Consider the following 16,036-nt stretch of genomic DNA (forward strand, 5'->3'; position numbering starts at 1 on the left):
ATCTTCCAGCCGCACCCCCCAGCTCCCCGCCCCTCCCCACCCTGCACAGCTCCTGGAACGCAGCCTAACTGCCCTCCCCCAAGCCAGCCATGTTCTTGTCCATTCTAGGTCTTCCCTCAAGTTTTTCCTCTCACGTGCTCATCTCCTCCTTTCCCCTTAAGTGCCCTGGCTCAGGCTTCAGCGTTTCAGCTCACAAGCTGCCTCCTCTCTGCCCTCCGTGACCCTTTGAGGCCTGGGTCCATCACACCCTGCTGTGGGCTTGCACCAACCCAATTCCCACCTCTATTTCTGGCACTGCTTACGTTGAATTATTACGACCACTGTCAATACGACCTCCCCCCCGCAGGCTGTGACCACATGGAGGCCTAGACAATTTCTTACCGATTTTGTAAATGCATTGCCTAGCCCAAGAGGAGACGGATGGGTAAACGTTGGTTGAATGAATAAAGCAATGAATGGTGTAGAGTGAGCTCTCCTAAGGCCTGGAAGTTGACTTTGGGACCATGTCTTTTGAATGAATCAAAACCTCTCTGACCTCTGGATCTCCTTCACTGAATTTTATGTGCAACTAATATTCTTAAAGTGCCTCCTCCATTCAGGGCATGGCTGGGTACTGAGACTGGAACGGTCAGTGAAACAAAACCCCTGCCCTCATGGAGTTTCAGTCTGTGGCCAGGGCCAGGGAGACAGACATTAATCAAGTACATAATTGAAAATTATGATAAGTGCTAATAAGGGAAAGCACAGGGCAGGGCAATAAAAGAGCATATTAACTTGTGCATCAATGTCTGTCTGTATGCCCGGCAGAGGTCTTGGCTCTGGGAGGGATACATCAGGGAACTATGTGTCCACTATGGAGATAACCTAGCTAATAACAGGGGAAACTAGTCCAGGCTGGGAAGGCTTCCCTGAGGAAGGGACAGCTGAGCCAAGATCTAAGGGATGAGCCAGCATTAGGAAGCAAGAGGCAGGAGGTAGAAAGACTAAAAATTTGCTATGATTAGCAATGGATTGGGTTGCCTCTGGGAAAATATCAACGCCTCCACCCTAAACTGCCCACAAAGAACCTGGTAGCAGAAGTCGGCAGAGCAATCAGAACATGTGGAGGTCAGAGAGGCTGTGTACTTTTCCCAAGGTCACCCCCAGGACTCTAGCAGATGGAGAGAGATGGAGCCCCAGGGCCCCAGCTCCAAGTCTGCTACCTCACAATGCCCTGCACCTGTGAGACAGATCGGGGAGACCCTTCTCCAGCCCAAAGGTGGGGCCCTGGGATTGAAGAGCAAAGCATCCCCAGGAAGTGCCCCCCCGGAGGACCAGGCTTGGTCTGAAATTTCCTATAAAGGGACTGTCCCTCACCATAGCAAAAGTAATAGTGATGCCTCTTAATTTTATTTATTTAGCTATTATTTTTGGCTGTGTTGGGTCTTCGTTTCTGTGCGTGAGGGCTTTCTCTAGTTGCGGCAAGCGGGGGCCACTCTTCATCGCAGTGCGCGGGCCTCTCACTATCATGGCCTCTCGTTGCGGAGCACAGGCTCCAGATGCGCAGGCTCAGTAGTTGTGGCTCACGGGCCTAGTTGCTCCGCGGCATGTGGAATCTTCCCAGACCAGGGCTCGAACCCGTGTCCCCTGCATTAGCAGGCAGATTCTCAACCACTGTGCCACCAGGGAAGCCCCAATAGTGATGCCTCTTGATGCAGTGTTCATTCAACAACCATGTACAGTTAGCAAAGCACCGTCGCAAAAATGGCCCCATTTCTTCTAAGAGCAATGGTCAAGCCCTATTTAATCAAGTCTTATTAACTGTGACCTTAGACAAGTTCTTTTTCTACTCCGAGCTTGAATTTCCTCATTTGTCACTTGGAACCAAGGCTCCCTATTGGCAGGGCTATGGTTAGGATGGTGTCTTTATTATTAGTTATCTCAGGTTGCCATTACAAAGTACCAGAGACTGACCGGCTTTAACAACAGAAACATTTTCTTGAAGTTCTAGAAGCTAGATGTCTGAGATTAAGGTATCAACAGAATTGGTTTCTTCTGAGGCCTCTCTCCTTGGCTTGTAGATGGGCCTCTTCTCCCTGTGTCTTCACATGGTCTTCCGTCTGTGCTAATTTCCTCTTATAAGGACACCAGTCATACGGGATTAGGGCCCTCCCTAATGACCTCACTTTAACTTAATTATCTCTTTAAAGGCCCTATCTCCAATTACAGTTACATTCTGAGGTACCGGGGGGGTAGAACATCAAAATATAAATTTGGGGGGAATACAATTCAGCCCATGACAGATAGAATAATGTTTCTAAATGTCTGCATGATGCCTGGCACATAGTAGACACTGACTAGATGGCAGGAATCATGGGCATCGGTATCACGGGGAAGAATTGTGGGGTAAAAGACCACCAGTTCTCTCTCATGTGCTTTAATGGACAAAGCGGGCCATGAGGCACCCTAGGTTCTAATCCTGCCTTGCTGCCTGGACGACCTTGGCAAGACCTTGGTACTAACATAGAGGCTGCACCCCCTAATGTCTACATCCCTTTCCTTCTCACATATTTCTATTGTATAAATAGAGAAAAATGAAGTCTCCAGCTCTGGCCACTCCAACAGTAGGGCAGGAAAGAGGCTAAGCTTCTGCCATTTTCAGAACGAGCCACACCAATGCTCACAGAGGACTTAGCCTCCTGCTGCTGCTCTGAACACGTAGTTGAAACACCTCCAGAAAACATTCTCTGCCTTACCTCTCCCCTACTGCCCTCCCCAGCAAGCGAGAGACAGCATTTTTCCTAGAGGCCATCAGTTATAATATTATCAGGCCCTGAAGACATAACTTAGGGAGCTGTCCTGATAGGACTCAATGGTGCCCAGGTCACCCGATGGTATCTCAGGCCAGATTCATTCATCTGGCACCCTCCCCTGCCCTGTCTGGCCCTGGCATGTCCAGGACAGCTGACCCTCCAGGAGCAGCTGTCAAGGCCGGAATATCATCTTTCAAGTAGCTTTCCCACCGTGTGGTTGTTCAATGAGACACTAAAGAAGTTGTTGGTTTGGGTTGTTTTGTAAAGACTATCTCAGCATATCCTATTTGCAACGTGAGCCCGGGCAGTTCCTACAGGCTGGGTTTAGTCTATTGTATTTGCTTCCTCTTTGAGTCCAGTCGTATCAAGATAGTGATGCCAAAAGAGATGAGTGAGCAGAGGAGAGACGCTGAAGTGGCACTTTGGCACAGCAGGAAAAAAAAAAAAAAACACAAATGGGTTTTGAAAAGGTACTAATTGATCTTTAGGCCGGTGAGGCCCTATTTGGGGGTAGCTTTTTGTGCTCCGTTCTGAGCCCCGTATTTTGTACTGATTTTCAAAGTGACCCATGCTCATTGCAGAAAATGTGGAAAACAGAAAAAGGTAAAGAAGCACGCACACACATACACACACACACACACACAACCCATAAGCCCATCATCTTAAGATAATTGTTGAGATAATTGTTCTTAGTGTTGGGATGTATTTTACTCCAATCTTACTTCTTGTGGAATTGAGATCATACTAGAGATAAAGTTTTTTTGTTTTTTTTGTTTTTTTAATTTTTTTTTCTTTTAATTAATTAATTAATTATTTTATTTTTGGCTGCATTGGGTCTTCGTTTCTGTGCGAGGGCTTTTTCGACTTGCGGAGTGCGGGGGCCACTCTTCATCGCGGTGCGCAGGCCTCTCAGTGTCGCGGCCTCTCTTGTTGCGGAGTACAAGCTCCAGACGCGCAGGCTCAGCAGCTGTGGCCCACAGGACTAGTTGCTCCGCGGCATGTGGGATCTTCCCAGACCAGGGCTTGAACCCGTGTCCCCTGCATTGGCAGGCAGACTCTCAACCACTGCGCCACCAGGGAAGCCCAGAGATAAAGTTTTATATCTTGTTTGCTTTTTTTCAGCTTTATTGGTGTACAATTGACATATCTTGCTTGTTTTAATTAGCATTTTATCATAGGCATTTTTCTCAAGAAAAATTTAATGTCTGCATAACATTCCACTAAATTGATGTATCACTGTTACTTATCCATTCTCCTGTGGTGAGTGTTTAAGTAGGTATACTGTTGTCTGTTTTATTATGAATGGCTTTTCTTTTATAGGTTGGGCTGTTATAAATAATGCTGCCTTGGACATCCAAGTACTTTATCTACCTTTTACTGACATATCACATCCTTAGTTCATATTCTGTGTTCTTAAAAGAACCCTGAGAATTAGGTAGTATTTGCATGTAATAAATGAGGCCAGAGATGAAGCACAGCTAGTAAATCCAGACTGAAACAGAGCCCACCTCTTTAGACCTCAAGCCCGATGTTCTTTCTACTACCCTGTGATTCATATCACAAGGTGAACAACAGACACATGAACCATCTGACAGCCAGGTCCCATCAGGAGGAGTCAGAGGACCCAGGAATTCTACACCTGGAGGAGCTAAGACCTAGAAAGCAAAGATGTCATCCAGCATCAGTCAGGATGGCCGATTGGTGAAAAAGCAAGCAAGCTTGTCCTGAGCAGCCACAGAAGGCAGAACTAAAACATCTATATGGGAATTCAAGATGATTTCCATTCAATATAAGAAGAAAGTGTGATGCCATGAGTTAGACATAAGATGGACTTCACTTTGAATCCTTGCTCTGTTACTTACTGGTTGTATGAACTTGGGCAAGTCACTTGTGTTCTGTGAAACTCAGATCCCACAAATTTAAACCGTGTGAGGTTGATCTGAGGATTAGAGGTAATGTGCATTTAGTATATAGTTTGGTGCACAGCAGGGGCTCAAAAACGGTCACTATTTTGTTAACACTAAATTTCGGCTGTCCAGCACAGAACGGGCCATGCTGGATGTTCAGGCAGAGGTGGGATATCCATCTGTCCAATGGTTAGTGGAGGCAGCAAGGTTAAACCAGGCGATCTCTAAGTTACACGGTAAGAAAAATGTGAGCCAGAGTTAGGAGGCCTGGACCCAAGACCTTGCTCCATTACTTAGGAGCTGAGGCATAAGGACTTACCTTTTCCAGGCCTCAGTCACCTCGTTCGTAAAAATGGGAGTAACAATGCAATCCTCAGTGGGCTGTTAGAAGAGAGAAAAGAGATTGTTGATATGCAAGCACTCGATAGAACTCCAAAAATTTCCACTAAAGTCCATTCATTTTATGATTATCATTCCAACTCCACAATGCAGTGGTTCTCCTGGGGTTGCATGAAGAAAATAAACTGTGCTCCTGATAAAGCTGCTGGGGGAATTCTCTGGCGATCCAGGGGTTAGGACTCCACGCTCCCACAGCTGGGGGCCCGGGTTCAATCCCTGGTCAGGGAACTAGGATCCCGCAAGCCGCTCAGCACGGCCCAAAAACACCTGCTGGCTCCCAGCCTCCACACCCTTCACAGCCGTACCTTTATCTTCCAATGCTGTTTAAAGAGGGAGTCAGCCAGGATGACCAGTGCACGTCTGGAGTTTGGAGGGGCTTACGATGCTGCCTGTGGACATGTCTTTCATCCCCCCAGGAATGTCTGTGGTATTTACAGAGCAGACAGTACCTCGTCTCCAGGACTAGGTCAGAGGCCGTCAGGACCCTTCCCCAGCCCCCTCACCTCTGGGTGTGGGACACTCGCAGGCTTTGGACAGCTGCCGCTTTGGGCTGGAATGCTGTGAGCTAGGCCTGACATATGTTCCACCAATTTCCTTGGGAAAGAAAGATCCCAGAGACGCAGCCTGCATTCATCCATCTAATATCAGCCACCCCAGGTGTCTTTGGGGTTTTACATCTTCATTGGTTGTAGCAAGTGACTGGCACCCTTCACTCAAATGCCCATTATTTGAGGCCAGACATTCCTGGTCCTTGGTGCTCAGACTTCCATCCATCACTTAGGAATAGACAGGACTTGCATTCAGAGGAAGAGGTGGCTTGTAGCAGCTTCACCCCAGAAAGTCTGATTAGGTGTCTTCTTAGCCAACATTACCTTTCCTCCATTGAAGTCTTGGGATTTATATCAACCCCCATCAGTCTCCTTACAGCAGAACTGGGCAGTTGAAAGCTCTGAAGGCAGGTAGACGCGATCACAAATACCAGTTCTGGCATTTGTTTGTGACATAAGGCAAGCTGTTACGTAGATTAAATGAGATAGTGTATAATAGACCCTTAGTCCACTGCCTGGGCCATAGTGAACATTCTGTAATTAGCTGTCCCTTAACTGTTGTAGTAGCTGCACGATCTTGGGCAACTCACATAGCTCTTTTGAGCCTCAGTTTCCTCATCTGGAAAAATGGATCATCTATAAAAAGTGATGAAAAAGAAAGGAATAGGTTTCACACTCAGAGCAGGCTAGGTTCATTATCTACGTCTTGCACGTAGTAAACTGTGTTTCCTTGGCATGTTGTTTAAGGGAACCTCAGAGCTTCAGCTTCCTTTTCTATAAAGTACAAATAATAACACCCATTTTTCAGAGTAGCTGGGAAAATGAGAGATACTATCTGGAAAGTTCCTAGCATGAAGAGCAGCTATGACATTATTCCTGTTGGGCGACTGGCAGCATGATTCCTACTTTAATTTGGAATGGTAGTGATTTAAATTTGGCATCTGAAGCCACTGCCTCTTCAAAGGGTGGAACGGTGTAATCGCCAGCCAACTCTGCGGCAAGCAGACACGGAGGTAGTTGCTGTGGAGGCAGCACATGGGCCACATAGGTTAAATCGGAGCCAGGCTCAAATTACACAGGCAGCCGCCAAATGCTTTGGTGGGGGAGATGACCACTCTCCCATCTGTCCTTCCCAGCCTCTCCCTGCCCCGTTCAGGAGTGGAGCATTCCTCTAGAACTGAATTCACGGAGGAGCCAAAATAAAATAGACTCTTGACCTCTAGTTCTCATCCCATCCTCAAGCACCATATTTACCCTGGTCTTTCATCACCTAAAAGCAGCTTTGTCATATGACTCCCAGCTCAAAGAACTTGAGTGGATTCCTAATATCTCCCAAATGAAGTTCAAATTCAGAGTCTTGAATGAAGTTCATAAAGTTAAGGTCTTCTAGAATTTTCCACCACTGATCCCAAGGAAAGCTCATGGTATGGGGGATGGGGGGGGGCGGCTCCAGCCTCTAGGAGTCACACACACCTAGCTGAAGCCCGGCCCATGCCATGTACTGCCTAAGTGGTGTGGACCAAATTTCCTGGAAGAAACAAGTCAATATTCCTCAGGCACTACAAGACGAGGCTTGGTGCTGGGCACCTCCGTATGTTATTCCTGTTAATTCTCACGACACCTGTGAGGTAGAGATTCTTACTGTCTCCATCTTGCAGTTGTGGGGACAGAGCCCAAGATCAAGCAACACAGGCAGAGTCTCTGAGCTCCGTTCCTTGTGGGTGAAATGGGGACCAAGGAATGCTTCCCCAAGGAAGTAGGAGGACTCCGCCCAAACACTGTGAGGTGTTTGTTGTTGCCAACATCGCCTCGGCTTGAGCGTCCGTACTCTCCCCGGCTTCACCATCCTTCCTTCTAGATCAATAGCTATAGCCATAGAGACCAGCATGGTGTCTCGACCTAGTATGGATTTCATAGAAATTTGCACATGTTTTTTGGAGCCTGGACTCATCACCAGGTTCCCATCAGAAAGTAAAGAGCAGGCAAGTCCCACCAGCCTCGACTAGAGCTGGCCTCGTTGTTATATGTTCTCAAAGTGCCACTGCATTTTCCTTATAGTTCTTATAATTATACGCAGTGGGAACACCGAGGCTGAGGAGTTCACGTGGGCAGGACGTATGTCTAATGTGCTCATCGCTGCATCCTCAGTGTGGCTGATTTCTAGGTACTGGATGAACAGATGAATTAACAGGACTGCTTTCCCAGGCAGCAGTGTGTGTGCGGTATCAGTTGAACCAGGAAAGAGCACTTAGGACAAGTCATGTAGGTTCACGTTGATGCAACTCAGAATCTGCTGGCCTGGGTTGAAGTCACAACAGCAATAAGGAGACAAAAGTAAAAGGTGAGTTACGAATTCCCAGGAGAGCAAATGTTTGGCCCTCGAGGACTCAAATTCAAGTTCCACCACTGCCCAGACTCACATCGCGTGACCTTGAGAGGTGCCGTCTCCCTCGCGTGACATGGGAGGAGGCTGGATCAGGGGACATCACAGCACGCTTCCAAGTCTGATGTCCACATGTCTCCACTGGCTAACTCCTCTTGCTCCAACTTTTAAGGACATTTTGAAAATAGCTGAAACTGTGTCCAGAATTTTAGAATATTAGAGGCAGCTACTGAGGGTAAAACTCATGTTGACTAACCACCCACCTCAGAATGGTGCAAAGGTGTAGGATATCGGTAATTCAAAAGGGGAGACAGGCCCTCCCAGTGTTAGGGTTAGGGTTTTAATATAATCAGAAGGGTCTCAACCCCTCTCCCACTCTCTTTTACACACACACACACACACCCCCCAAGGTAATCCTGTTACCTACCTGGACAAAAAGAAAAAGACGACAAGGGCTTGGGAGAGGGAATTGCCATTTTCTAGCCTGTCCTTTCCCTCCTCTCCTGGTTTTTTTTTTGTTCAAAGCTTAGTTCAGCTGAGTGCTAAGCATCACGGCATCCAAATCACCTGGCGTGAGGGGTTGCAAGTCTGTTCAAATGCAGAGTCCTAGGCCCCGCACAGATCTTCAGAATCAGACCTTTTGCACACATTCCTCATGCCCCCTCCCCACCTCCTACGCTCACGAAGTTTTGAGACTCACTGTGTAAATGTTGAACCCAATTTGGGCGCTATTCAAATGTGCCACGTACTTTACACGGTAGCATGAAGCGTCTGAAACTGTCAGTATTCAACCCTTTATGACCTTCAGAAGTGGCAGTTTCATATGGTTCAACCTAATCCATCGGTGTCGTTGATAGAAACCTCAGCACAACCTTCCAGGTAGGCATAATTATTCCTGGTTTACATTTAAGAACACGAGGCTCTCAGGGGTCACGCGTCTTGATGAAGGACACACGGGCGTGGAAGGAAGGTGTGGGATTCAAACAGAGGCCTAACGTCCTCACAGCCCACGTCCGCCCCTCTGTTCCTGAACCTTCGCCTCTGCTCCTCGGGACAGCGGGAACACTAGACAGATGTGCACTGCGTGTGCCCCAGTGTCCTAGGTTGGCGCCACCATTGGCTCAAAACAGGGCCACGAGTTTGTCCCTCGAGGCCTGGGCTGCATGCGCAAGTTTTCAGAAAGCTTTGTTTCTTGTCAAAAACTCAACTGATGTTTTTCCTGGAATGGCTTTTGGAAGGGAACGTGATTGCTGATTAAATATGAAGTGGTTTGAAGCCTAAGTGTCTCTCTTAATAACGTAATGTTTACTCCTGATCAGGAAGGGGTGCCAAGGGGCTGTTTCCTCGGGGTTATTTACATGTCCCAGTCTCCAACACCCCCTTTGCAAGCTGCTGCTGTGACCCTCTTTGGGTTTGATGCCCCCTCCCGCAAGGGATCCATGTCCTGAAGTGGCCCGAGGGCTGGGAGGGAGGGAGCATTGCTGTCTCCAGAGACATCAGCTCTGCTGGCTGAACCCCGAGCCCGAAGCTGCCCTGCTCTTGCCCGGAGGAGGGGGACGCAGGAACTTACCCACTCTCTCCTGCCCCTGTAGCTTGGGGCCAGGGGACCCAAATCTGTGACGCTGTGGAGGGAGTCCTGGAGGAAGGTGGAAGGAGAAGAGCAGCTTTGTCTAGAAGGGGCTCCTATGTTACATCTATCATCCCTTTGAATTCCTCAAAGACCCCTCAGTATGGTCACTCCTGTTGCCATCTTATAAACAAGAAAAATCAAGACCCCCAAAGTTAATACTTTCCCCAAGTCCACACATAATTTGAGCCCAAGACTGTCTGATTCCAAAGCCTTTGTTCATTTCCAGAAGGAAGGGGGAGGCAGGAGGGAAAGGGGACTTATTTTATGCCAACCACTGTGCTAGGTGACTTCCTTTACAGGATCTTCTCTGTTCCTTCTATCGTTCCTGTGAGGAAGGTATAATGATGCCCATTTCAGAGGTAAGAAAACAGAGGTTCGAGGTATCAGAGTGTTTGCCAAGGCCATAAGGCAGTAAGTAGCAGAACCGGGCCACAGCCCAGGCTTGCTTCCCACTCCCCTACACCCCTCGGTGACAATGAGCCCCAAAGTCTGGGTCTCTTCCTGACCCTGCCACTAACTGGTGTGTGACTGGGGGCAAACCACTTGCCTCTCTCAACCTCAGTTTCCCCTTCTGTATCATGAAAAGGCCTCCCAGGTTTATAAATGTGAGACAACGGAGGCCCCTCAGAATAGTTTCTCTGTGTTGGAGAGATGACCTGGGTCCTGGTTGGATTATAAATAAATATTGTTTAAGTAGCTTGTCCTTGAGCTGTCTTTGTAGAGGGAAAATATCTCAGAAGACACCAAAAGAGTTTATGTCGGTTACTAGGGAGAGGCTGGGAGTGGGATGGGGGTGTGGGAGTGTTTGGGAGAAGCAAGAAGCTTCAAGAAAACCTTGGAAAGCCCCTGCAAGGGCTCTCATAGTCACATCACGCAAGCAGGGCAGGAAAAGTGCAGGTGAGCTGGGGCTTATGTGAAGTGATTCTGCGCTTGCTTAGAAGGAGGGGGCTATATCCACCTGCCTACAGCAAATGTACTCCGAGGTCATCACCCTCAATCTCTTCACCCTTGTCCATGCCGCCCAACATGTGCCAGAGTCGGGCTTCATGAACCCCCTGCAAACTTTCAGTCCTGGGGCCACAGTTAGAATAGAGGCTACCAGAGACTAACCCCCAGAAAGGAAAGAAACTAATTTGTTGCAGTTCAGCTGTATACCAGGCATATATTCAATGATAAAAGTAACTAACTCTGCAGTAATTTTTTTTTACGTAATAGTAAGAAATAATAGCAATTAAAAAGGACGATAAGAAGAAATACAGTAATCAACACTTACGGAGTTCTTTGTGCCAATATGCAGTTCCCTTTGCACGCATTGTGTTAATCCTTACAACAACTCAATAAAATATTTACTACTACTGTGTCCATTTCACCAACACAGCCCCTGAGGCTCAGAGAGGCTTAGTCAGTTATACAAAATCACACAGCAGGTAGCTGGCAGATTGGGACTATGAACCCTGGTCTGGTGCCTGCTCTCCATTACACCTCCTGGGGGAAATGCCTCAACTCTCCAGTCTTTCCCTCTATTAATGGTGTCACCTTGGTCAGAGCATTTAACCCCTCTGAATCTCAGTTTCCTTATCTGTAAAACAGAGTTATGTGGGGACCAAGAAAACTAGACCCATTCTCGTATTTAGCCCATCAATCCACCGCCACGTCTGGGGCTCCTTTGGTGTGTCTGAGCTGGGGTCCAGGGTTCAGGAGCTGAATGAGGATGTCCAGTGACAAGGACAAAAGACACAGAGGCAGCCAACCAAAAGGCAGCACGCTGAGCGTTCTTAGAGAACCGTTTGCCACTGGATAAGAACTGGATAAATGTTCTTATGAACCTTAGGTGAATTATTATTGTCACTCTTCATTGGCACATTAAAGGCTCATTTCCCCTCTGGTCTCACTGCCTGGGGCTCTCCCTTTCCATCCTGTATTCCTCAGATGGATGTCTGGGCCAACAGAACTTGTACTTGCAAGTTGGTTTCAGAACTTGCGACACGTTGGGCTTTTTTTTCAACCCTTCAGGAGCTTATAGCCTGGAAAACCCCAAAGGTGACTCAGAGACTTTCAGGGAAAGTGACCAAAGCTGAGGCCTCTAAAGCCCCTGGATTCCACTCGCTCTGCAGCTCCCCCCTCCGAGAACAGACCCAGCCAGAGCTGAAGCACACAGACCTCACTCCCTGGGGCAGCCGAGGGCGACGGTGCCCAGACAGGGGCCTCCACATCCGGGCTCCACTGCCCCTCGGCTCTGTGTCAGTTGTGGATCCCTGAGCAAGTCCGCCCAAGTTCAGTGTCCTCATTGTAAAGTAGGGATAGAATTTCTAGACTCTCCCGTATGCTAACACATATATAGGGAATCTAAAAAAAAAAAAAAAAAAAAAATGGTTCTGAAGAACCTAGGGGCAGGACAGAAATAAAGACACAGACGTAGAGAATGGACTTAAGGACACGGGGAGGGGGAAGGGTAAGCTGGGACAGAGTGAGAGAGTGTCATGGGCATATATACACTACCAAATGTAAAATAGATAGCTAGTGGGAAGCAGCCGCATAGCACAGGGAGATCAGCTCGGTGCTTTGTGACCACCTAGAGGGGTGGGATAGGGAGGGTGGGAGGGAGATGCAAGAGGGAAGAGATATGGGAACATATGTATATGTATAACTGATTCACTTTGTTATAAAGCAGAAACTAACACACTATTGTAAAGCAATTATATTCCAACAAAGATGTTAAAAAAAAAAAAAAAAGAATTTCTAGACTCTCTTCCTCCCAAGCCTGCCGTAAAAACTAAATGGGAAAGTACAGTATTGTGCAATGACACACCTGTCACATAGAATCCATTTATCGTCAGTGAGCATACACTTTGTGTCACCAACTGACCATAATACCTAATGTTGGGACGTCCCTGGCGGTCCAGTGGTTAACACTCCACATTTCCACTGCAGGGGATGTGGGTTCGATCCCTGGTCGGGGACCTGAGATCCCACATGCTGCACGGCATGGCCAAAAAATTTTTTTAAAAAACCTAATGTTTTCTGGGTACCAGTTATTAACCAAATTAATTAATAACTCCATACATTAGGTTCCTTATATTAACTAAGTTAACTTATGTAAAACTAAGTATGACATATATGAGTTAATATTAACAGTTATATATATACAGACTTAGTTAATATACGGAATTACAAAAATACTCAGTTTTACATATATTAACTAATGTAATCCTCACAACAACCCTAAAGGTAAATATTTTCTATATCCCCATTTTACAGATGCGGTAACTGTTCAGAGGTTAAGTGACTTGCTTAAGGCTCCACAGACACAGCTGAGAAGTGGAGAGCTGGAAGTGAACCCAGGAGGGACAGCTCCAGAGTCTGTGCCCTTAACCTCTACTTACTCTCCACCAGCAAGATATGGGGTCCACATATCTACCTACCACATCTGGTAGGAAAGAAAGACAGGTAAGCAGGCAACTGCAGTATCATGATTCATGCTGTGGTGATGTGGGGAGTACAAACGGACCCGTGGAGCTAGAGGAGGGGCTCCGACTGAGCCTGGGGGTATCAAGGAGGGCTTCTTGGAGGAAGCAGGTACAGAGTAACAAAGTGATCCTGGCGGAAACTCCAACTGTGGGAAAGCTCTGGGGTGAGAAAGAGGCTGGTCAGTGTGACTAATAGGGAGAAGTGGGCACATCGGGTGCAGGGGTGAGACCAGCTGGGGCAGAGCATATAGGGCCTTGTAAGCAGTATGTATCAGGCAGGGTCACAGCAGGAAAGAGACAGCACATTCACTTGAGTGACTTAAGAAAAGTGTAAGAAACTTTACACAAAGTGTGGCCAGGGAGCAGGAAAATTGATAATGGATGCTGCAGTGCTCATGGGCTAGTAGCCGGTGCCACCCTGAAGCCTGAGGGGGCCAGAGCAGGCAGGGTACAGGGAAGACAGTGACAGGAGCTGTGGCCTTTGGCAGAGGGAAACAATCCTCCCCCGGGAACCTGCAGGAGGGAAGCAGGAGGTCGGTGCTCTGACCGCTCTCCTCCTTCCCTCCCATCTCCCGGGGCTTCATTGGCTGAACCCAGCTAGGAACATGAACATGGTGGGCCCATTGGGTGTCAGGGTCCTAGGAGGAGAAGGGAGGATGGTGGCCTTGCAGGGGACAATCAGAAGACATCCTGGCCCAGGGCTTTGTTACTTATCCTGAGGACAGCGAGGAACCAAGGAGTGACACTAGATCTCCATTTTGGAATGATGACTCTGATCACAAGGTGAAGGAGAATATGCAGCGTGTGAGACCAGAGGCAGAGAGGCCAGTTAAGAGGCTGCAGCCAGTGTTCGGTGGGAGGCGTGTGGCCAGGAACCACGGCAGGGGTGTTTAGGATGAAGAGACCTGGACAGGTCATAAGGTAAGAGGCAGACCTTTCCTCTCCCTCCCCCCACCTCCACTGTGCCACACCTGCACAGGCACATGCACACATGCACACACCACCACCTCCTCTCCGAGCACCCTGGTGCAGTCACAGGCTGCGTCCTCCATGCCTCTGATTCACATTCGACTGATACCTGTTGAGCATCCCTGGTGTAGCTGCCACCAGGCAAGATGTTCTCACCCTGCTGTTTCTTTCACACGCTGCACAGATCTGCGGCCTGGGCACCGTGCTCTCATCTTACAGAAGTGCAACGTGAAGTTCAGATGAATCCAGAGACTCGTTCAAGGCTCCCACAGCAAGGACACTGCACAGCCAGGACTTGAACCCAAGTCGGCCTGGTCCTATCTTTCCACCTCCTCTCTCTCTCCTTTCTCTTGCCCTCCCCTCTTCCTGGCAGGAGACCTGCAAGTCTTACATGTTGACCTCCCAGGGGTTTCCTTGCTGAGGGGCGTCCTCCCCCATAGAGTCCCCAGTAGACAGAGTTGAGTATAAAGGCATCTTCCCACTGCCACAGGAAGCCTCATGCATTGCCAGAGCTTTGCAGGCCTGAGGTCCCAACCCCAGAAGGTCTGCTCCCCCAAGTCCCCAAACAGAGGGTGCTGCCTGCTATGGAGTGGGTGATGATCACTGTGAGGGTTTATACGTGGAGGGTGCTTACTTTATCCAGGCACTACCTGAAGGGCTTTACCTTGAATCATCACAAAACTCCATGGGGTGTGAACGCTGAGTATTCCCATTTTACAGATGAGAAAACTGAGGCACAGCAAGTTTAAATAAATGACCTAAGGACACAAAGACAGTGAGTAGCAAGGCTGCCACAGAACTCAGGCAAGGTGGCGCCATAATCTGTTCACTTCATTTCCTCGTGTGGTTTTTGTCTGAGCTGGAAAGTCCCAAAGCACACCCATAACCACCTCTCATCTTGAAAATGAAGAAAATGAGCCCCAAGGAGAGGGAGTGACTTGCCCAGTTCAGTGGCAGAGCCTGGACTAGAGCCCCTGACCCCCAGTCCAGTGCTCCTCCCGCCTCCTGGCACTGCCCCTCCTCCAGAACCTCTGTGTGCCCCTGGCTGGAAATAGGCTGAGCTTCTGCGTAACAGCTTGATTATGCTGTGGTGAGCTCTCCCCTCCAGGAAGCCAGTTTACGGGACATTAAAGCCTCTTGCTAATGACCTATATTCCTCACATTCAAACTGGAGCTTGGTCAGGTACTCCAAGTGACTCCTTGCAGGGGTCATGAAGCTTTTGGCTGGGGAATAACCAAAGCCAAATATTCCCAGAAGCAGGAAAACCCCTAGGGTCCCATTCCTCAGCTCCTCCTCAGCCCACAAGAAGGTTGCCCTACAGCCAATGGAAGATATTTTCTTTTCTTCCTGAGACGCTCACGGATAACACTTGGTTAGCCCGGGGTTACCAGCAGCTCCTAATCACCCTTACCCCACAGCTATTCTACAGATGAAAAGCTGTAGGATGGGCATGTCTTTATCCAAAGCCCGTGTTGAACCCGTGGGGAAACCGAGGTCATCAAGGAGACGGGACCAGCTCCACGTTACATAGTGGGGCCAGCAACAGCCAGAAGCAGGCTGGAAACCCCACCCGTCTAGCCTGAATCCTGCTTCTTTCCATCATACCTTGTAGGGTCCGCTCAGCATGCCCAGAGTAAATCTTTACTCTAAGTGTTTTATATGATTCTCAAAATTCTAAACAATTGTAGATATCCCCTGAAAACTTACTTGTAGAAATAAAGAAAAAAATAGCTCAGGAAATAACTTGTCTCTCTCAGCCCTTACTTGATCTGTTTACTCAGAATTACCAGGCCAATTACCAAACTGTCTCCTTTCCTCCCCCAGGGGGTTTGAAGGAGGTAAATTTAGGACATCACAATGAGTTCAATGCACTAATGTTTGTGAAGTGCTTCAGTTTACATCAGCCTTGTGAGGTGAATGCATGCCTATTGCAAGAGAGA

General features: G+C 48.2%; 1 long non-coding RNA gene across 2 annotated transcripts in view; it reads right to left on the reverse strand.

The window, feature by feature from the left end:
- The window catches only part of LOC118883809, a 109,836-nt gene that overhangs the window by 72,877 nt on the left and 20,923 nt on the right, over positions 1-16,036 (reverse strand). For both annotated transcript variants that reach the window (XR_005017096.1, XR_005017095.1), the window contains exon 3: positions 5,019-5,080. This is a non-coding gene — a long non-coding RNA (uncharacterized LOC118883809). The remainder of the gene's footprint in view (positions 1-5,018; positions 5,081-16,036) is intronic.

Source organism: Balaenoptera musculus, chromosome 1, assembly GCF_009873245.2.
Source record: "Balaenoptera musculus isolate JJ_BM4_2016_0621 chromosome 1, mBalMus1.pri.v3, whole genome shotgun sequence".
NCBI lineage: Eukaryota > Metazoa > Chordata > Mammalia > Artiodactyla > Balaenopteridae > Balaenoptera > Balaenoptera musculus.